Here is a 22,808-nt window from a genome sequence, read left to right as displayed (position 1 = left end):
ATAATAGCAGGCTTAACACACAGTTATATTGTAGCAAACTTGACATAAAAGCAACATAACCACATAGTTTTAAACATAATAACAACCACATAGTTTTAAACATAAGAACATAATTGTTTTGACCAAAAAACAGAAACAAATTCTAAGGTGCTGGAGGAGGTTGTTGGCCTTGAAAATATGAATTAAGCTTTGAGTCCAAGTCTTCAAACTTTTTGATTAGGTCTTCTTGATTGCTGATGATATATCTGTTTTGTGCATATATAGCTCGTTGACCTGTTTCCAGTTCTAGGATACGTGCACTCAAAGTATTGTATTGCACGTCTGAAAAACATGAAGGTTCAGTAGGAAATGGTGGAGGTTGACTTGAAGAGGCTCCAGCTTGAGTTGAGGTTTGTGGAATATCTTCTTGTTGAAGTTCAGGTTCATTTTGAACAGGTTCATTTTGAGGATTGTGATCTTGGATTTCAAAATTTGTCAATTTCATCCTAGTTAGGGCATTTGAATCAAAAAATTCAATTGAACGGACAACAGATTTTTCAGATTTGAGATCAACATGGAATTTATCAAAGATCTTAGTCAGGAATGCACCATAAGGAAGAAATCCTCTAGGAATGGTCAGAAAATTATCAAAATAAACCTCAGCCCAATTAACTTGAATATTTCCCATAATAGCATATATAGCTTTTGCTAATTCTAGGGAAATGAAATGAAAACTTCCAGTTTTTGGAAATAAGTTATAGGCTAGGATACGAGCAATGAACCTAGGAAATGGACGAAGTTTGTTTGAATTGTTCAAAGGTTTTCCATGTCCTGGAAGAAATATGTGATTGGATAGCAAGTCTGAATCATTCATCCTAACAGAGCTAAGAGAAACTCCTTGATAAGGAATGTTGAATATTTTACCAATTGTTTTAGTAGTTAATTCAATCTCCATTCCTTTAACAAGGGTTTTAATTTTTTCAGAACCACCAATTGTACCCACACGTTCTATATTGGTATAGAACAGTTGCACAAGAAATGGGTATGATGGTTTCTTATTTTCAGCAGAAAATAACTCAAGCAAGCCCACATTTTCAAAATAAGAACTAAAGTTCCATGGGATGAAATCATCGAACTTCACAAATCGTCCTGTAAGAATTTCTAAAGTTGAAAGTCTGTTAAATTCTTCCAATAATTCAGGACTTCTTAAATAAACAATGATTTCATCATTGAGAGAACTGTGAGTTTGCTTAGCTTTCTTAGATCTAAACATGATGAACTAGATAAATAACAAGAGAATGAAAGATCAAGTTTAGAAGTATACCCCAAACAGTAGAAACCCTAGAATAGCCGACTATAGCCTGGATTAGTCGACTAATGAGCCTGATAGCTTGACAAGATTGAAAGACAAATAAAGAAATTGATGAGGAAATTTTAGAAACAAGAAAAGCCCTAACCTGGAATCGGTGAAACTGAAGAGAAGAAGATGGGGAAGATGGGTTTTCGGTTTTGGGTAGAGTTAGTGGGTTATTTTTGCTTTTTAATTTATCTTTTAATAATGTAAGGTTTAGATTAGATGGTAAATAGAATGTAGGGTCAAGATTAAATTTTAGATGAATGGTTAGGATTGGTGCAGTTAAAAATGAATGGTTTAGATGATTTTTACTAAAGTAAAACGGGTAGGGTTATTGGATATTGGGTTTAAAACATAAAAAATCCACTTTTCTTAATAAACTAAAGGTTCAGAATTAGTAGTCGACTAATAGTCAAAATAGTCGACTATACTGTAAAAGATAGAAGGTTAAGTTTTAGTTTTTAACTCTGAGTAGTCGACCAATATGTGAATTAGTCGACTACACTGTAATCAACAGAGAGTATTTTTAAGATTTTACATTGAGTAGTCGACTATAAAGGTAAGTAGTCGACTATAATCTGATTTTTCAGAAAAATAGTTTGTAAGAATTGTGCATGTAGTCGACTATAAGTTAGATTAATCGACTACTTAAGGTTTAAATTTATGTATTTTTGTTTTAAAAATTAATTTAAATCTTCAATTGAACATATACCTAATTCCCTTCTTAATTTAACATAAACTTCTTCTTTTAGTGGTTTTGTTAATATATCTGCAATTTGTTTATCTGTAGGTATAAACTCTAATGATATGTCACCTTTAAGAACATGATCACGTAAAAAATGATGTCTAATATCAATGTGTTTTGTACGTGAGTGTTGAATAGGATTTTTAGATAAATTAATTGCACTAGAATTATCACACATAATAGATGATATGGGACAATTTATGCCATAATCAGTTAAAGTTTGTTTCATCCATAATATTTGTGCACATGCAAGACTTGCAGCAATATATTCAGCTTCAGTTGTTGATAATGATACTGAATTTTGTTTCTTACTAAACCAAGATACAAGTGAATGTCCTAAGAAATGACATGTTCCACTTGTACTTTTTCTATCAGATTTACATCCGGCAAAATCAGCATCACTATATGATATTAAATCAAAAGAACTATGTTTTGGATAAAATAAACCATAATTTGTAGTATCTTTAATATATCTAAATATTCTTTTTACTGCTTTAAGATGTGAAACTTTAGGATTTGATTGAAATCTTGCACATAAACATACACTAAACATAATATCAGGTCTACTAGCAGTAATGTAAAGAAGTGATCCAATCATACCTCGATAGAGCTTTTGATCAACATTCTTACCATTTTCATCTTTGTCAAGAGATGTTGTAGTGCTCATAGGTGTTGGTTTGCTTGTTGAATTTTCCAATCCGAATCTTTTAAGTAAATCTTTTGCGTACTTGCTTTGATTGATGAAAATTCCTTCTTTCAATTGTTTAATTTGAAGTCCAAGAAAGAAATTTAGTTCACCCATGTGACTCATTTCAAATTCATCCTGCATATTCTTAGCAAATTCTTGACAAAGATTATTGTTAGTAGAACCAAAAATAATATCATCTACATATATTTGAATTAGTAAAATATCTTTATTTATTTTCTTAATAAACAATGTTGAATCAACTTTTCCAATATCAAAACCTGAAGTTAAAAGAAATTTCTTTAATCTATCATACCATGCACGAGGTGCTTGTTTAAGACCATATAATGCTTTCTTAAGTTTAAAAACATGATTTGGAAAACTTTCATGTTCAAAACCTGGAGGTTGTTCTACAAAAACTTCTTCATTTATAAAACCATTTAAAAAAGCACTTTTAACATCCATTTGAAATAATTTAAAATTCATAAAACATGCAAATGCAAGTAAAATCCTAATTGATTCTAATCGTGCAACTGGTGCATAAGTTTCATCATAATCAATTCCTTCTTCTTGATTATAACCTTGAGCAACTAATCTAGCTTTGTTTCTAACAACTTGACCAAATTCATCTAATTTGTTTCTAAAAATCCATTTTGTTCCAATAATGGATTTATTTTGAGGTCTAGGTATAAGATCCCAAACATTATTTCTAGTAAATTGATTAAGTTCATCTTGCATAGCAATTATCCATGAATCATCAAGAAGTGCTTCTTTTATATTTTTAGGTTCAATAGTTGAAATAAAAGCATTATGAGCAATCAAATTAAAATGTGATCTAGTAGTTACTTTGTCAGATATATTTCCTATAACTAAATCATGTGGATGATTTTTAACTTCTACAAAATCTTTAGGTAAATCATTTTGTAGATTATCATCTTTTGTAATATCTATCATAGGAGTATCTTGTATGGTATCAATTACATCATCATCATTATTTAGTATAATAGGTATTTTTGAAAAACTTTCATTAAAAGAAACATGTAAAGATTCTTCAATAACTTGTGTTCTTTTGTTATAAATTCTATATGCTTTACTGTGATTAGAATATCCAACAAAAATTCCTTCATCGGATTTTGAATCAAATTTATCTAAGTTATCCTTTGTATTTAAGATAAAACATTTACAACCAAAAACTTTAAAGTAAGATACTTTAGGAATTTTGTTATAAAATAATTCATAAGATGTTTTCTTTAAAATAGGTCGTAATAAAACTCTATTTAATACATAACATGCTGTTGATACGGCTTCTGCCCAAAAATATTTAGGTAAATTACTATCACATAACATGGTTCTAGCACATTCTTGTAAGGTTCTATTTTTCCTTTCTACAACTCCATTTTGTGGAGCAGCTCGAGGAAAAGAGAATGTGTGTGATATACCATGTTGATCACAATAATTTGCAAATAATTCATTTTCAAATTCACCTCCATGATCACTACGTATAGAGATAATAGAAGTTGATTTTTGATTTTGAATTTTCTTGCAAAATATAGAAAACTCATTAAAAGCATCATTTTTATGTTTAAGAAAAATTACCCAAGTGAATCTAGAAAAATCATCAACAAGAACAAATGCATATCTACTTCCATTTAAAGATGCTACTCTAGATGGACCAAAAAGATCTATATGAATTAATTCTAATGGTCTATTTGTAGATATTATGTTTTTAGATTTAAAAGAAGATTTGTGCATTTTTCCTTGTTGACATGCATCACAAAAATTATTTTTAAATGACATCTTAGGCAAACCATTTACTGAATCATTTTTAGAAATCTTAGACATATGTTTAAAGTTAACATGTCCAAAACGTTTATGCCATAAAATAGAATCATTAGATGATGCAATAAGACAATGTTCATTTGAAATATTATTCATTGATAACACATATATGTTATTTTTTCTATAACCTTTAAAAATAATGGTTATTAAATCAATATCATAAATTAAGCATGATTCTTTTTCAAAAACAATTTTATAACCTTTATCACAAAGTTGACTAATACTTAGTAAATTATGTTTAAGACCATTAACTAATAAAACATTATCAATGATAGGTTTGTTTGGATTACCTACGGAACCAATACCGATGACTTTTCCTTTGTTGTTATCTCCAAAAGTAACGGTACCTCCATCCTTGTTTTGAAAAGATGACAACAATTGAATATTTCCAGTCATATGTTTAGAGCAACCACTATCTAAAATCCACCTATCTTTCTTGGGTACCTGAAAAAATAAACATTTACATTTTGGTACCCATACTATGTTGGGTCCTTTAAATTAGCCTTTAGGAAACCAAACCCATGAAGAGTTTGATTTACTTAAATAATTAGATGATAAACAAATATTTTTAATAAAATCAGAAATATAAAAATTCTTATTAAAAGAAGATAATTCTTTTGGAACCCAAATAGAAAAGAATTTTGATTTCTTTTTATACAAATTTTCATATTTATAATCATGCAAATCACAAGAAGGTTTTACAAAAATTGTATTCTTTGATTTGTTTTTATTAATTTGAAAACCTAATCCTTTTGTCTTTTGTGATTCTCTTTGAAAAGAAAGAATATTATTAAGATTTTCTTTTCCTTTATTAAATTTGCTTACATTTAAACATATATCTTCATATCTTGATTTAAAAGAAGAAATATCTTTATCTAAACTATTAATTCGAATATTTAACTTATTACATTCTGATTTTAAATATTTATTTTCATTAGATAAATTATCATTTTCTTTTAGTAAAGAAAAATTTTCTTCTTTTAATTCAACTAATTGAGAATTAGTATAAGTAGAGGAATTTAAATCTGAAATTTCTTCACGTAACCTTTTATTCTCACCTTTAAGAAAATTATGTGAAATTTTTAATCTTATAAAAGTTTCATATAATTCATTAAAAGCATCTAAAAGCTCTTCATTTTCACTTACATCATCTTGTGCCATGAAACACATGTGAGCACTTTCCTTTTCTTCAATTTCTTCATCTGAGGATGATTCATCACTATCATCCCAAGTGACCGCCATTGCTTTCCTCTTCTTGTTATTTTGAATATTGTTGAAGTTGTTGAAATAACTTGATTTTTGTTTATTCTTCAACATTGGACAATCTTTCTTCATATGCCCTGGTTTATTACACTTAAAACAAAGAGGGTTAGTTGAATTTGAATTCTTAAATTTAAAATTACCTCTTTTGATGAATTTTCGAAATTTTCGTGCAAACATGCCCATTTCTTCATCATTATCATCTGAATCTTCTTTATCTGAAGTAGTATTAAATGCAAGAACTTTCTTGTTCTTAGATTCTTCATCATTCTTCCTATCTTCAAGTTGTACTTCATATGCCATAAGATTACCAATAAGATTTTCAACCGTAAGAGTTGACAAATCATTGGCTTCTTCAATAGCGGTAACTTTCTTTTCCCATTGTGGAGTAAGTGAACGAAGTATCTTTCTTACCATCTCCACTTGAGTATATGTTTTTCCAAGACCAATAAGAGAATTTGTGATGTCGGTGAATCTTGTGAACATTTCTCCAATAGTCTCATTTTCCTTCATCTTGAATAATTCAAATCTGTGCACAAGAACAGAAATTTTAGACTCTTTAACTTTAGTAGTACCTTCATGAGTTACCTCGAGTGTGTGCCAAATATCATATGCGGATGTGGCCGTTGACACCCTATTGAACTCATTCTTGTCAAGTGCACAAAATAAGGCATTCATTGCTTTAGAATCCAAATTCGCATTGTTCCTTTGAGATGTAGTCCATTCCGCGAAAGGAGTTGTTGGTTTCTCATATTTTGTTTCAACGACGTTCCAAAGTTCGTAGCCAAGAGATTGGAGATAGATCTTCATCCTACACTTCCAGTAGTTGTAGTTCGTGCCATCGAACATTGGAGGACGATTTGTAGAGTGACCTTCCTTGAATTGTGATGTATTTGACAATGCCATCTTTCACCTTGCTCTGATACCAAATGTAGGATCTGAAATAGATACACTTGAACACTAGAGGGGGGGTGAATAGTGTTCTTTTAAAATTATTGCAAAGTAGATAATAAATTGCAAAGAAAAAAATGGCAATCTCAGAAATTTGCAAACACAAACACAAGGATTTTATACTGGTTCCACCAAACTGGTGTACATCCAGTCCCCAAGCAAATCCCGCTTGAGAGTTTTCACTATGATTTTGAATAAACTTACAAAATCAAATGCAAACCTGACCAATTTGCAAGTTCCTGTTATGGGTATGTATATCTCTGCAATTTTTCTGAACAAATAACCTATATATAGCCCTTGAAAAGACAAGTTTTTAAAGTTTAAAAACGTTTAAAAACGGCTAAAAACTGTCAGAAATTCAAATTCTGAAAACTGAAAAACTATCTCTTGTAGTCGACTACTGTAGTCATTAGTCGACTACACTGAGTTCAGACAGACTCTGTGTTTTCGGAAAATGTTCTCAGTAGTCGACTATAATGATCATTAGTCGACTATACTGTAATTTGACAGAAACTTGAAAACTGACATTTTCTTCAGTAGTCGACTATAATGTTAATTAGTCGACTATACTGTAAACAGACAGAAACTTGTATTTGAGTTATATATATGAGTAGTCGACTACTATCCTAATTAGTCGACTATTAAGATCAAATATTCAAAAATAATGAGTTTTTATAATTAAGTTTTAACTACTATTCTAATGGTTAACATAGGGATTTCTATAGTTAACCAACACACTAAGCCTGTGTTAGTGTGTTCTAAAATTGTGTGTGTGTGCGTGTGTGTGTGATCAAGGCTTGTACAAATATTCTAAGTAAAGAAAAATTCAAATACATTATCTTTTGTTCTTCATTTTCTTCACTTCAAAATGCCTTGATATCCACTTGCACTTGTACATATTCTGATATTGAAATCTGCATATGAAAGTTAGTGCACACATAATATAAATTGTTATCATCAAAACATTATCATGGAGAAATGATATTCAACAGAAAATTCAACATATATGCTATGCTACATCATATCTAAAAAAGAGTTTGAAAATGATGCGGTCAGCTAAAGCTTGGTGAGAATATTTCCCACTAGAATTCCTAGATATCTAACAAAATAATAATTCTCATAAATAGTAAATTTTTATTTTGAGATGAGAAATTATTATATAGAATACACATTATTAGCATTTTCAAGAAAGAATGTAGAAATTTAAAATTTTTTCTTACGTGTAAACTAAATACAATATCATAGATTCTTGAATCAGACCTTTTGCGATTAAGATAAATATTGAGAAAGAAATAGATTATGAATTTTTTTGCAGAACTAGAAGATTAACATTTTCTCAAATTCACAGTCAAATGTCAGAATCTCAGATCTCGATGAGTTCACGTGGTTGCAAGAATCACTTTATAGGTCACACTAAGTCTATGAATATTGTAGCTCAGTAGCATGGGAATGCATAAAACAAATTACGGAACATATAATTTCGGAGAATAGAATACACCGAACACTGCCGTAGGCCACTGGTCAGATTAGAAATGCTCAAAAGGGCAACATCAAAAACGCCTAAGAGGGGCAGGTAAATGTGCATTCGACATATGACAGGCACGAACAGAACACTCCATAGTGGACTTTTTAAGGGATTTGAAAACATCAAGAATCACTTGTCAAATCAGAAACACATCACTTATCAAAATTATAAATACTTTTGAATCATACGGACGAGTGTAAACCTCATCATCTCAACTAAAATAGTTTACAAAATTCAAGTTTCTTTTTTTGTTTCAAACACCAAATCACAAAAAATTTCTGCAATCCATCAAACTGTAGGGAACATATTCCAAATACTTTTTCATTCAATAGCTTTCGAATTGAGATCGCATGATAACCAAAATCATTTAACTTATTTTATATAAAATTAAATTTGCTTCTAATAGCTCTCATGAAATCAGAATCACATTATTAGAATAGTGCTATAAAAATTATGATAAACTGCTAAAATTAACAATAAGCCCATGTGAACCCTATTTGTGGGTCTTGATCACTATTTGATTATTTTCGATTATATTTGGACCTAGATCAAGTCTTCTGCCGCTGCTGTCGCGTACTCATATCTATCATCCGCTATGATTTCAGGGCATGACACTTAGTATTAAGCATGAAAAATTTAAATCATATGGAAAGTTGCTAGTTATGTTCTTAAATCATGAAAGTTAAATTCTCTTTTTAATGGGGGCAAGCTTATGTGGTTGATCTCATATGCGCATAGTACACAGGTAATGAAACCTCCAACTTCACATGATAAGAAGGAAAAATTAAGATGAGACCAAAGGTGTGATCTAACTCTGTTAGTTTCCAACAAAAAGACAAAAAAAAAAATCAACTATCAAAGTTTGTCATCAAGCAAACTAGAGTTATCAAAAAAGGATAAGATAAAAGATTGAAGTTTGTTTGGGCTGACTTCGATTTTTTATCTCTCAGGAAGCGAAGAGCTTGGGTTCCAAGCAAATGACTGTGAATAATAATCCTAGGATTAGGAGTTAATTTCATGTTTACTTGATCATGGGACCCGATGTCTCTCGATCTCTCTCCCCCTGTGATCTCTCTCTCGAGTCTCTCTCTCTCTCTCAATCACAGAGTTCTCATTTTCTCTCTGCCCTAACCGTAGATCTCCGTGCCGATCTCTGGCTTATCTCTCGCCGTCTTCACCGCCTCCGCCGCCTCCGCCTGAGACTCTTCGATGTAAACCCTAACCCCCTCTTCTCTCTCTCTCTCTCTCTCTCTCTCTCTCTCTCTCTCTCTCTCTCTTTCCTCTTCTCTCTCTCTCTCTCTCTCTCTCTCTCTCTCTCTCTCTCTCTAACTTTTGTTAATTTTTACCTTTCATGGAATAATCAGAGGCTCTATTTTGATCTAAGAGAGGAAGTCAAGGCCATCATTGAGTTCATCAACGCTTGATTTCACACTGAGGTATCGAAATTGATCTTCAATTAGGTTTTGCTTTCTAAATGATTGATGAAATGCTCCTTAGACTAATTTGTAAAAAAATTAATATTTTTGCATTTAAATTTTTATTATCTACTGTTTTAAGTTGTTTTTTTGAGCCATAACATGCACTCTCTCACGGGCAGTTGGTTATTTCATGATTTTAGTAAAAGTTGATAAATTTCAGGTTAGGCATCGATTGTTGTGATTGTAGCCTCTCTTGCCGAGTTTCCCTCTATTTGTTCTAATTACAAATTTTGTAATAAAATGATGAAATATAAGTCCTTTGCTAGCAACTGTGATAAATAGGAACAAGGCACAATAACTTGGTAAGGGCTTGTTAATGCTTTTTACTTCTTCAATCAATGCTATTATGCTAAAAATCTCCTCTCTTCAGTCTCTCACTCGAAGGCTCCTTATCGTCGGGTACTCGATTCAATTTGCTGGGATCTTAAAAATATTTTGGATAAAATCGTTGCTGTTCTTCCTGCAATAGAATCAGCTCGACCAGAATACACAGCTGGAGTACAAGAATTATGCTCTTTGAACAGCACAATTGAGAAAACAAAGCTTCTTATTCGGCACTGTGCTGAATCTAGCAAGCTCTACTTGGTAATAAATAAGTTGCATTTTCCCAGCTTGCTTTCTTCTTACGAAAATATCATCATCAGTGTTGCAACTAGTTGATGCAGAACACTACCATTTCAGTTTCAAAGTAGGCAAGTTTGGAGATAGAGAATATAGACTGAACCATAGATTTGAATTATTACTTTAGTCCTTACCTAGTAGTTAGTTAGTTGACATATGGCTTCTCTTATAACCAAAATATTAACCTGATTTTTAATCTTGATGCTTAAAATCTTGGTGTTTGGGTGGGAACAATGATTACTCAGTTCAATTTGTATGTTTGACACTGTAACCATCTTTAGCAATCAACCAACTGAAAACAAACTTTCAACTAATGTCATCCAAGTTTCAGCGTTAAGTTTCCTTTATTTCAGCTGACCGAACCTTTTGCAATATAATTTTTTTTGTATTGATTCAGCTATGCTGATGAAACATTGAAGAGGAAGAGAAGCCTTAGAATTTTCTTAATATATAGCTCTGATGCAATACAATTCTGATTGTGTTTGATATATGGATTATAGATTTATCTTTCAAATTTTGTTATTTTCTTTCCTAAGATATTTGCAGTGTGCCAGTGAGTAGTGTACTTGCAATACAATAATCTTGCATTTCTAGGAGCTAAGGGAAGGTGATGCAGATAAAAAATAAAAAAATAAAAAAAGAAAGAAAAAAGCTGATTGCTGTTCAGAAGTCATGTTAATTTTGTTTATAAATGGGAGTTTTTTCTGTTAGCAAATATGAAATACATTATTTAAACATGTTGATTTACGTAAGAATGAATGAGGTAAGACTATTCAATTTTTAAGCAGGGAAATCAATAAAATTTTTATATAGAAATTTCAGCATGGCCTTCGTCTGCCACAAGTTTTACTTCACATACATACATTCTCATTCTTTTACTTACGTAGAGAAACAATCAATGGTACTGACTTAGTATCAAAAATGCAAATAACTGTAGATTAGCGACGATGACATAAGTATTACTAATTCCAGTTTCAGTGTTGCTATTTGATGTCTGTGGTTTCCAGTTTCTGTGTTGCTTTTTTTATTTCTGTGGTTTACAGTTAAATGATAGAAAATAAAATGACGTAAGTATTACGAATTCCAGTTAACGGTGACATAAGTATTACTAATGCCAGTTAAATAAAAGAAAAGAAAATGAGCGTTTAGTTTTGTTGCTGTGTGAGGGTTTGCGATTGTTTCCCTCATTTCTGTTATGCAATTCTGTTTAGTTCTTGCATTTTGGAAGGGGGTTTGTTGAGTTTAAAATTTTGAAATTCAAATGGCCAAAATTGTTTGGACGTTTCAGTTTGATTATTTTGGACATGCTGAGATTGGGTTGGTTATTTGGGCTCCTGATTTGGTTTGAGTTGATGTATCAAGTATCTATAACATGACTCTATTTTGTATATTAGAAATTTACGAGGGGAGGGAATCAACAGAGTTGAGTTGGTGATTACTAGTTGGCCAATTAGGCTATAATGCTTGGGTATTATTGTATGGTTGAGGTTGTATTGAGTTGTTGCACTTGATGTCATTCTTCTCTGTTATGTTCTTTTTCTTGTTTCATAAAACTTTCAGAAAATTGATAAGAAAGGAAATCGTAAATTTTCATATTTTCCTCTCAGAATATAGTTTGCGTACATGTGAAAGTTGGAATTATATGTATCTCGTGTTTTATGTCTTTGTTTATTTACAATTTCTTTTCATGATGTTGGAAAAAGATTGTACCTACAGGTCATATATATTTGAGATTCTGTGCTTTAGATTCAAGGGTTTTGATGAAATTTATTCATAGATGAAGATAAGTAAATTGCTGCTTGAATACTTGTAATCGAGTCATTTCCATAACAGCAAACACTAGCGATGTTTAATAGGTACATTGATTTGAAGCTGAGGTAATTCTGATTTCAGTGCTCTGAGCCTATTGTTCCAACTTCCTTTTGTAGCCTATTGTTCCCTTCAGCTAATTTCTAGGTTTGAAAATATATCATATTCTTGAAAACCTTGTAGCCTTCTGTTTTCTTCAGTTAATTTCTTCAATTGTACATAGTAAATTATTCCACCTTTCTTTCATAGCCATGCAAGTTCAGAAACTTGTGCGTAACAAGAAAATAATTTTGATGAGTGATGTGTTTCTATAAATCATCAAGAGAATAAAAGTAGCTACAGAAAATCCTCCTCCTTGCAAATGCCTAGTCAAGACATAATCTCAAAGGAAAAGGTTCACCCAGACATTTGTATTACCCAACTTATTCTAGGAACATACAACATCCTTTGGATGATCCAAATAACACTGGTAAAGAGTTTACTAAGAAATAAACACCAAGAAAAAGAACACTTTTAGTGTTTAACATAATCTGCATTCTAAGACGACAATTTGAAAGTCAACTATCAACATGTTGCTATGTAACCTAGAGGGCAAGGTTTTTAATATCGGTTATCGGGGATTTATCGGACGGCCAAAATCTTTATCGAATAGCGGAAATCGGGGATATATCGGGGATAAGTAGTATTTATCGGAGTGATATACTGAATGATGTGTATATATAATATAACAATTAAAAAATGTAATCTAATCATGCTTAATGAAATATAAACATACCAAAATGTAAATCATCATGTTTAGAATCATTAACTAATTGTAGAAAGCAAAACTTGCATCATAGCCTTGAAAAAAATATAATGTTAGTCACAATTGGCCGATAATCCCGATAATCCCGATAAAAAAGTTTTACTTATCGGCCGATAAGTGCCGATAACGCTGATAAATCGCCGATAAACCTAGAAAAACGATAACCGATTAAAAATCCAATTTATCCTAGCGGAGAGCTCCCAAATCCGATAACTCGGCCGATAATATCGTTTATCAGCCGATATTTAAAACAGTGCTAGAGGGATGAACATAAAACTGCTTTCTAACATAATTTCACAATCGTTTCGAAATTCATTTGAGATGGCATTTGCGATGAACATAAAACTGCTTTCTAACATAATTTCACAATCGTTTCGAAATTCATTTGAGATGGCATTTGCCTATAATTTAACTATCAGCAAATGAGTAGATGAGATCACTAGTCATTCATGAATCTGCAGCTTGTTTTTGACACATATTTCTCAACATTTTGGAACCTCAGCTTCAGCCCCTAACACCTGCAAGTCATAAGAATCTTTATGTTGATAAACACTATAATTAGTTGTCCTCATTTTACAATTTTAAGAAAGAAAGCCATAAGAATCTTTATGTTGATAAACACTATAATTAGTTGTCCTCATTTTACAATTTTAAGAAAGAAAGCCCTTTGGAGAATGGGAAAAACCAAACAGAAGTGAAGAAAATATAAATCCTAGTTCTTTTTCTAGAGGATATTCCAAAAACAAAGGAAAAACTAATTCCTCTAGAAGTGACAAGAACTTGGTAGGATAGAGTAAAGGAAAATAAATTGATTTGAAAAGGGACTTACGCAAATGTTTTTTTCTCAAAGACTGATGCATAGAGTTGAATACTGCAGAACGAAATGTAAAGTGATAAATGCCAATTTTCCAAAATACCTACATAAAAATGTCGTTCTCTATGCTGTAAAGAGATTCAGAAGTGCGTCAAATAATCCTTCCAAAGGAAAAGCATAATCGATAAGGATTGAATAGTAGCCATCACACCAAGCATTGCTCTAGAGATGCTAGTGTCCTCCCACTAGTGGTTATTGGTCTCGTACTGATAGGGTTCCTTGGTGTATCTTAGATATAGATCTCTACGATAATGCAAGGCTTCGACTCTGGGTATGTTTTGGATGACTGGCCACTATTCGCCTCTCATAATGCACTTAGGGCATGTTTGGTTGGCGAAAAAGTGCAAAAAGTGGGGGAAAGAAAACTTACATGGGTGAAATTTGATGTTTTCCTCCACTTTCAGATGTTTGGTTCGTCAAAGATATAAAAGAAAGTGGGGGGAAGAAAATGGGTGCCAGCTCAGATTTGGAGCTGGGAAAATTTCCCCTCCATAAGGCCGATTTCGGAGGAAAACTCCAAAAGCTGACACCCGAGCAAAAAAGAGTGGAAACCCTAGCTTTCTACCCCAAGATCGCATCACCGTTCTCCATCTCGTTCTCCTCCCGCTGCTTCCTATTCCTCCTTCTCACGAGCCAAAGATGAACCCGCTGATCTCCGGCCTCCTCCTCCTCCTTCATCAAGTTCGATCTCTCATCTCTACTCTCTTTTAGCTTTTTGATTTGCAGTGTTCTTGAGGCTGCATGCATGCGATCTGATCAAAGTTGCAGCTTTTATGCAATTGGTTTGATTGAGTTAGGGTTTGCTGTATTTTAGATGAAGTCGATACGGGTGAGATTTGGGAGCTGGTCGGGGTTGAGGGGCTGAGAGAGACAAAGGAGAGGGGGGAGGGGGGGGGGGACCTGATTTAGAGAAAGAAAGGGGATATGGGTTTTGCTTGGAGGAGAGCTGAGAGAGTTGGGCCATTAGAAGAAGAAGAGAACTGGGCTCGGGTTCAGGCGAGCCTAACCCAGCTCCGACGATCTCCGTCGCGGCCTTCTCAACCTCCAGTCCCTCCAAACCCTCTCCCTCTCCGATTTTGGGTTGAATTTATTGTTTTGATTAGGAGTCTGTTCGTTTGAGGAGGAGAATCCTTAAAGTTTTGTTGGTAATTACTTCTGGGATATGATACCCCGACACGGCCAAATTGGTCCCGTACCCGTGTTGGGTACGTTTTGGGTGCGAACCCGCACCAAAATGGCAGGGACACGACGATTGAAGGCGTGAGGGGAAAAAGTTACGAACCTGAAGGAGGGAAGGCAGTCGAGGGAGGAGTAAACGACGATCTTCGAAGGACAACGAGCTTCAAGGGATAATGAGCTTCGAGGGAGGAGTCGACGACGAGCTTCGAGGGAAGAGTCGACGGCGAGATTCGAGTGATGACGAGGTTCGAAGGAGTGAACGACAAGCTTCGAGGGAGAACAATGAAAACCCTAGCCCTAGATCTCCTTGGACTCGGATCTAAAGGAGGAGAGAGGAGAGAGAGAGAGAGGAGAGAGGAGCCGATTTCCTTGGACTCGGATCTGAAGGAGGAGGAGGAGGGAGAGCGAGAGAGAGAGAGAGAGAGAGAGAGAGAGAGAGAGAGAGAGGAGCCGATCTTTTGGATCTGAGGCGGTGGATTGGAGCAAAGAGAAAAAGTTAGAACCCTAGCCCTAGAACCCTTTCTTACCTATTTATATGGGTAGTATTTGTAAATAAAAATTTGGGCTAGTGTTGTAATATTTTGTATACTTGTAATATTTACCTTCTATTTCAACAATATACTTGTAATATTTTGAGGAATGCTTGTAATATTTTGGGTATAGTTGTAACTTGTAAATGTATGCTTGTAACTTTTAACTCTCGTTTTGCGAGATAGGCTTGTATTTTTATATGCTCAAGATGAGTAATGAAAATTAGAATTTGTTATTATCATAAAATCAGTTACATAACTTACATTTATCATTGATTATACAGACCAATGTTACATAATAATATAACATAAAAATTGATCTATTTTTCTATATGTTCATCTTCTCTTTCTTGTCTTCTTTAAGATTATTTTCTTCAATTCTCCAAGAGATCATTCCCATCCCGACATCTTAATTCACACCTGCAACATGCACTTTCCTTTAGTTTCTTATTTATAATCTCCACTTTACATAACAAAAATTCACACCTGCAACATGCACTTTCCTTTAGTTTCTTATTTATAATCTCCACTTTACATAACAAAAAAATATGAAAATGTACTAAATATTTAATTCAATATTGATCCAAAGTGAATTATTTTATATATATACATCCGTGTCCGCCTACCCTACTTTTTACAAATTTGTCGTGTCCCGTACCTGTACCGGCACCCATATCTAGGCAACATAGCTTCTGGGCTATATTTGAAATCTTTAAATTTGATTCGTCCACCCAATATATCTTCATTTTCTTCATCTGGGTATTCTTGTTTTGGGTTGAATTTATTGTTTTTTGATTGATTTGATCTGAAGAAGAGGGTTCTGTTGATGTGTTTCTTGTAGAATGGCCTACTGAGATGATTTAAAGTAATTTTGGGATAAATACATTATATTGATTAAAAAAATCTTGGCGTTTGTTAATTTTTTGGTATTGATTCTGTCATTAATTCATTGTTCTGTATATAGAGGGAGTTTTTGAAGAGGACCTAAGTAGTCAGAACGATGGATGAATCATTGGCTGCTTCTAGATATTGGTGCCATATGTGCTCAAGAATTGTGGACCCAATAATGGAGGTTGAGATCAAATGTTCTCTCTGCAATGGTGGGTTCATTGAGGAAATGGAAGCCCAAGAAAACCTAGCGCCTTCCTTTGCTAATAATCCCAATTCAGCATCTGCTTCTGATCAGGACCTCTCCTTATGGGGCCCCATCCTACTCAGCATGCTCAACGATGTCCTCCGCTGTCGCCGGTGGTCTCAGATAAATGAAGGACAAGAGGAAGAATCAAACGCAACCTCTGAACAATACAATGAGCTCACGTCCCTCTAACGTCGATGCCAGCGAACTTCAGCCATCCTCGATGTCCTCACGGACATCCAACAAAGGTTGCATATCAGAGACCAAGAACAAGGAGAGAGGCAGGGAGAACATATGATCCTAACCAATCCCTTCAACCAAGCTGTGATCATCCAAGGGGGAGCCATTCATCCTACCAACATAAACCACAACATTGGAGCTTCGATAGGGGATTATTTCTTCTGTCCTGGCCTCGATCAGCTGCTACAACATTTGACTGAGAACGATCCTAATAGGCAAGGGACTCCTCCGGCGAGTAAAGAGGCGGTCGAGGCGATGGCTAGAATCAAGATTGAGGAGAAAATTGGGAGTTGCTATGTTTGTTTGGAGGAGTTTGAGATTGGGGAGGAAGCTAGGGAGATGCCTTGCAAACTTAAATTTCATGAAGGGTGTATATTGCCTTGGCTCGAGGCTCATAGTTCGTGCCCCGTCTGTAGGTTTCAGATGCCCGTTGAGGGGCCGAAGAATGGGTCCAATGGCGCTGGCAATGCTAGCACGGGTGCAAGTGAGGGTAATAGAGAAGAAGGTAATGGCAATGGTAATGGCAACGGGGGGAGGTCGTGGATGCCGGTGCCTTGGCCTTTTAGTGGATTGTTTTCGTTTTCGTCATCTGGGTCTTCTCAAAATGGAGGGAATGGCAACGGGAATTCTTTGTCAGAAGATAGTCCCGATGAGCATTGAGGAAGTTTGTTCATTGATCATCTTGTTCTTTGTTGAGTTCAGTGGTACAATGCTGTACATAGTCTTCTGTTTCATGAATTGGAATTGTGGTTTAATAAAATTGAATACTGTGATCTTTTCATAAACATGCATATCTCTTATTGTTTAAAGTTGCACATTTGAGATAAAATAGTGTAGTCCTGTTTCTTCGTTGTTCTTGAGACCATTTTTCGGCCGGTTGATGTTTGATTGATTTCGTTGTTTCACAGGTGGACCTTTGTTCTTGTCACTGTATATTTTGGGGTGTGTCCTTCCTCATAACCAAATATTGCAGAGTAAATATGTGTGCCTCTGTGTGTGTGCACGCACATGGGTGCTTGATGTGCATGCTTGCACTTTGTGATGGTTGATATCTTCCATTATATTCATCTATTGTTTCAATTGGTTTTCGATATATCACCTGATATGAGCACCTCGTTTACATAATAAACCATATCTTTCAGCTTGGTTCTTTACTGTCTGCTTATGGCTGCCACCAATATCTCAAGAAAATGGGTGGTGATATGATGAATGGATCAAGCTTAGATGCAGAGCGTGGTATAAATGTAGCAGACATCAGTGAGGAGCGAAAATGTTCATCGAACAATCAAAAACTCGGTGTTTAATGAGGTACACAATGTTAAATGGGCTGTTGTATCAGTTTTATGTGTTCCAAATCATCATTGAAAATGTTCAATTTTTGTTGTTAATATTTTGTCTTATATGGGTGGTAATCACACCATGGTGACCACAATCAAGTTTTCTTGATTTTTTTAGTTTGAACCAAACACTAGAAAATGAGGGAATCCAAGTTTTCTTGATTTTTTTAGTTTGAACCAAACACTAGAAAATGAGGGAATCTATTCACACATCAATTGTTTTCTTCTTTTTTCAAGTTGAACCAAACTAAGAAAAGTGGTGGAAAGTACTTCCAGCCCATATTTTTTGGCGAAACAAACACAGAAACACTTTCATGGAAAATGAAGGAAACAAAAAAAAAAAAAAAAATGAAGAGGACGGTAGATTTGAGAACACAAAAAAAGTCGGTCTTGCAGCAGCCTCGGCAGTCCCTCAAATAGAAAATCCATGTCCCGTGCAAATATAGTCAAGTACGGTAGATTTGAGAACACAATAATCTCCTCTCCTCTACAAAATGACCACTCTTGCAAATTTGGCATCCAAAGAAGGCATGCAAAATGACCACTCTTGCAAATTTGGCATCCAAAGAAGGCATGCAAAATGACCACTCCCATACGGCACTTATTAAAAATAACATGGATATTACAACCCAAAATAAAGTCGGAAATTATCATCCTGATGCTGATGTCGCTCTTGCAGCAGCCTCAGCTGTCAAAAATCAAAACAGGAACCCAAAAAATCTCATAAGTTGGTAAAAATAGAAGGTCCTTTGTTATAAAGAATGCATCATACATCCTACACAGATTCCCGCTGGAAGGTACAGCATCATTAAGCAATATTCAGAAAAAAAACTCTGATCGAATTTGAGCAGTTACAGTCTTACAGACCAAGATAAGTGCACGCAATAGCTACAGATCATGGGAAAACAAACTGGTGGTATAAATGAACTATAACTAGAGAAAAGTTCAAACATACACGGATAAAATTGACACAACTTATGACCACCAATTCATCCTGCTCTTTCATTTCAAAATGTTGCAACAAATATTCCTGAAAAGTAAGAAAGCTAGATCTATCGTTTCTCATCTGTCATGCAAACAAAAATCTCATCTGGCAAACCTATAGCCTACGTGGTAAAACCCAAAAAACTGTTAACAACTTATGAGAAGGTAACAGCTAATAACAACCACAACTAGACCTATTTCTTCTTAAAATAATAGATAATTTGGAAAAAAATGGTTTTATATCCTAATTTTGAAACTAATGTATTTTTATATACAGGTCAATTTTGAAAATCAATTCTAAACCCAAAATACCGATCAAAGTTTTATGACATAGACCACTAAAAGTGGTGTATCTGCAACGAAATCTGCTAGTTATGTAGCAGATATGATACCATAAATCTTTTTTTAAATTAAGGATTGGGTATAAAAGCAGTTTCGGTAAGTAGATGGGTGTAAAGTAGATCAGTTTCAAACTCAGGGTTTGGAACAATTCCTCGATAATATTACAAACAAATCTTTATTCAGGAATCTGGTCCTTTCTTTCAGAAATACCAGTGCAAGTAATCAAAGTTCAGCTTCTCTGAAATCATTTTGACACAATGGTTTGTATGAAATAAAAAAATGATAATGCTTGTGATCGATCTGAAACTAAAAATGTTAAAGCTAAAAGTTTAAATGCCACGGAAGGAATGCAAGCAAAGGACAGAATTGCAGACCCAAACATAAAAGTTTAGAGTGCTACATTCAATTCCAATTTCAAATAATCGAGGCTGGCTTACATTGCCATACAAACAGAAGGCAGGCTTTGAAGAGTAGGCATCATGGTGCATTATCTATGATGTCAAAGCACAAATTCCTCTCATACACAATATACTGACATTAGAAAATAAAATTAGCCATTTATCATGTATCATTTAACTATGAATGTAGATAAATCAATGCATATGGGATCGTCTGAACATCGCCTTTTTCCATAATCAAGAGAATATAAGTTGACTATAAAATCTTCATATTTTTCACAATTCTTAAAATATCAAGTTTAACCACCAAAACCATTAATCAACATAATTCCCCATTTAGTACTGCTTCCAAATGCCTAGTCAAATATCATCGCAAATAAAAATGCTAATTCAGATATTCTCAGTACTCTTTTTTTTTATTTTCCTTTCTTTAACAGAAAATTTCTTTACTCTTATCTTGCAACATCCAACTGCCCTTTGGTTAAGAATATCAATGGAAAAAGAATTTACCTATAAAACTAGGAGAAGAGTGCAGCTAGAATTACATTAACACGCAAGGGCGTTTCTCAGAAGAAGAATTTTTTTATTTTTTATTATAGCTTGCATTTTGAAACCACAATTTGAGAGTCAACATATTGCTATCATAGGGAGGAGAGTGAAAATTTACTTTTAACATAATTTTGTGATTTTTTTTTTGAAATTCTTTTGAAATTGTATCTACATGTAATTTAACATTCAATGACAGGATAGAGGAGTGTTAGATATAGGTGCCCTGCAGGCAATAATTGTATATTGTAACAGGATCTATATGAATATAACATCCTTATTCTAAATAATAGTATGCTATTTTGGTCAGATTTATCTGGTATTTTTTAAATACAGATAAAGTCCTTAGAATGATACTAGACTATCAGACATTTCAGATATGATCGTAATGAAGAGATCTGATTTGTCGCTAACGTATATTCTAAAATCTTCCTAGTCGATGAAGTGTTGAAATGGTAATGAAGAGATCTGATTTGTCGCTAACGTATATTCTAAAATCTTCCTAGTCGATGAAGTGTTGAAATGGGACATCATCACTTTGGTAACACTAGTGTATACTTTATTTCTTCTTTGGAAGGACGATGATCCATCTCTTAGATCATTGATGTGAAACATCAAGATATAGTATACAGGTGACTCATTAGTGAATGAGTTGACTGAACAACTCACTGAGAACATCTAGTTGGTAATTATACTTAACTGTCAAATAGTAGTTCTCAAGTGATATAGTACAAAGTAGTCTCTTGACCTGAGGCATGAGTACAATATCTTACATGTCAGTATAGGTGTACTTAGACTTTTACCTAACCACAGTTCTTTTCGAGTTGTGCATAACGGTTCTTGTTGGGTACATCCCGAGGCATAAGTAGATATTGAGATGCTAATATGGGATTCATCTCTCCCAGTATAGGGGGTTAATGTCATAAGATTGTATGATATAACTATAACCTGGAAATCCTTGGCCGAGGTAAATAAGATAAACTGAGTGTCAGTTTGATCTTATAGGTTATGAGTTTAATATCAACAAACACTAATTGAGCAATTAGGGTTTGACAGTTTTCCATACCCTAAGCTTAATAGTTTGACATGGTTTGACGAAGAGACCGGACTGTACGGCATTATCACTGAGTGGTCCTGATAAAATTGTGTAAGCATCTTGCAGACATTTATCACAACTTATACCCAGGTAGTCTTCATGTATAGCTAGCACCTCTGTTGTACTTGTGGATATGATCCACTGCCGAGTTCTTAAGTTGGGTCCTAGAGTCACACCAAGCGCGTACTTGAATCCTATGAAACACAATTTATAGAGTGATGCGTATGATTGATACGCATATATGATTTTACCGGATACACATAAACGGTTATGTATAACGGTAAAATCAGAGTGCTATGTGCTTAGGAAATGAATTCGAGTATTTTTCCCAACAGTTGACTTTTAGTCAACTCATTGACTTTTTGGTCATATGATGACTTATTAATCAATGATTGGAAAATTATAAAATATCGTATTTATGAAATACAATATTGATTTGGTATTCTCATTTATGAAATACACATACCATGTATAATGAGTCATGAGATGAGTCGTTTAGTGGTATGGTTTGAGCACATGGTTTATTAGCAGATGGTTTTGAAATGTAATGATTCATAAGATGATTCATTGCATGACTCACTAGATTAATCATTGATATTTGATGATTAATTGCATGACTCATAGGATGAGTCATTCATGTCATGAACATATTTCACTCTACAAATATGAGCTCTCTTTCTTATGGAAAGGCTAATGAAAAATTGGTTAATTGTTTTTTTTTCATAAGAGAATAAAAGAGAGCTCTCCTCTTACTAAATTCTAGCAATCTTGAGTAAGAGGAAGTAGTCGGATTTTATAGTACTCCCGAGTGGATATCTTACCTTGTGTCTCAAGAAGACTCTGATTTTATCAAGCCCACTTGAAGACTTGGAGATCCACTACGAGGAGATTTTCTACTACAAGGAGCAAGAGCTAAGGGTTGTTCGATCTTACATCGAATCACGCTTCGAAAGTATGACTTTCTAACTCTTGAATGCTCTCTTTAATATAGGGATTATGTTAGATTTAATTAGGATGGTCCTATTATGTATTTCTTGCTCTCTACATGCTTAGCATAATTATACATATAGTCTTCCGTTGCGTATTTTGCATGTAT

The 22,808-nt window shown here is 33.9% G+C and overlaps 1 pseudogene; it reads left to right on the top strand.

The window, feature by feature from the left end:
* Positions 9,211-17,794, top strand: LOC109836621 (annotated as a pseudogene).

This window comes from Asparagus officinalis, chromosome 4 (genome assembly GCF_001876935.1).
Source record: "Asparagus officinalis chromosome 4, Aspof.V1, whole genome shotgun sequence".
Classification (NCBI taxonomy): Eukaryota; Viridiplantae; Streptophyta; class Magnoliopsida; order Asparagales; family Asparagaceae; genus Asparagus; species Asparagus officinalis.
The sequence above is the reverse complement of the archived record's forward strand: the minus strand, read 5'-3'. Positions and strand labels throughout refer to the sequence as shown.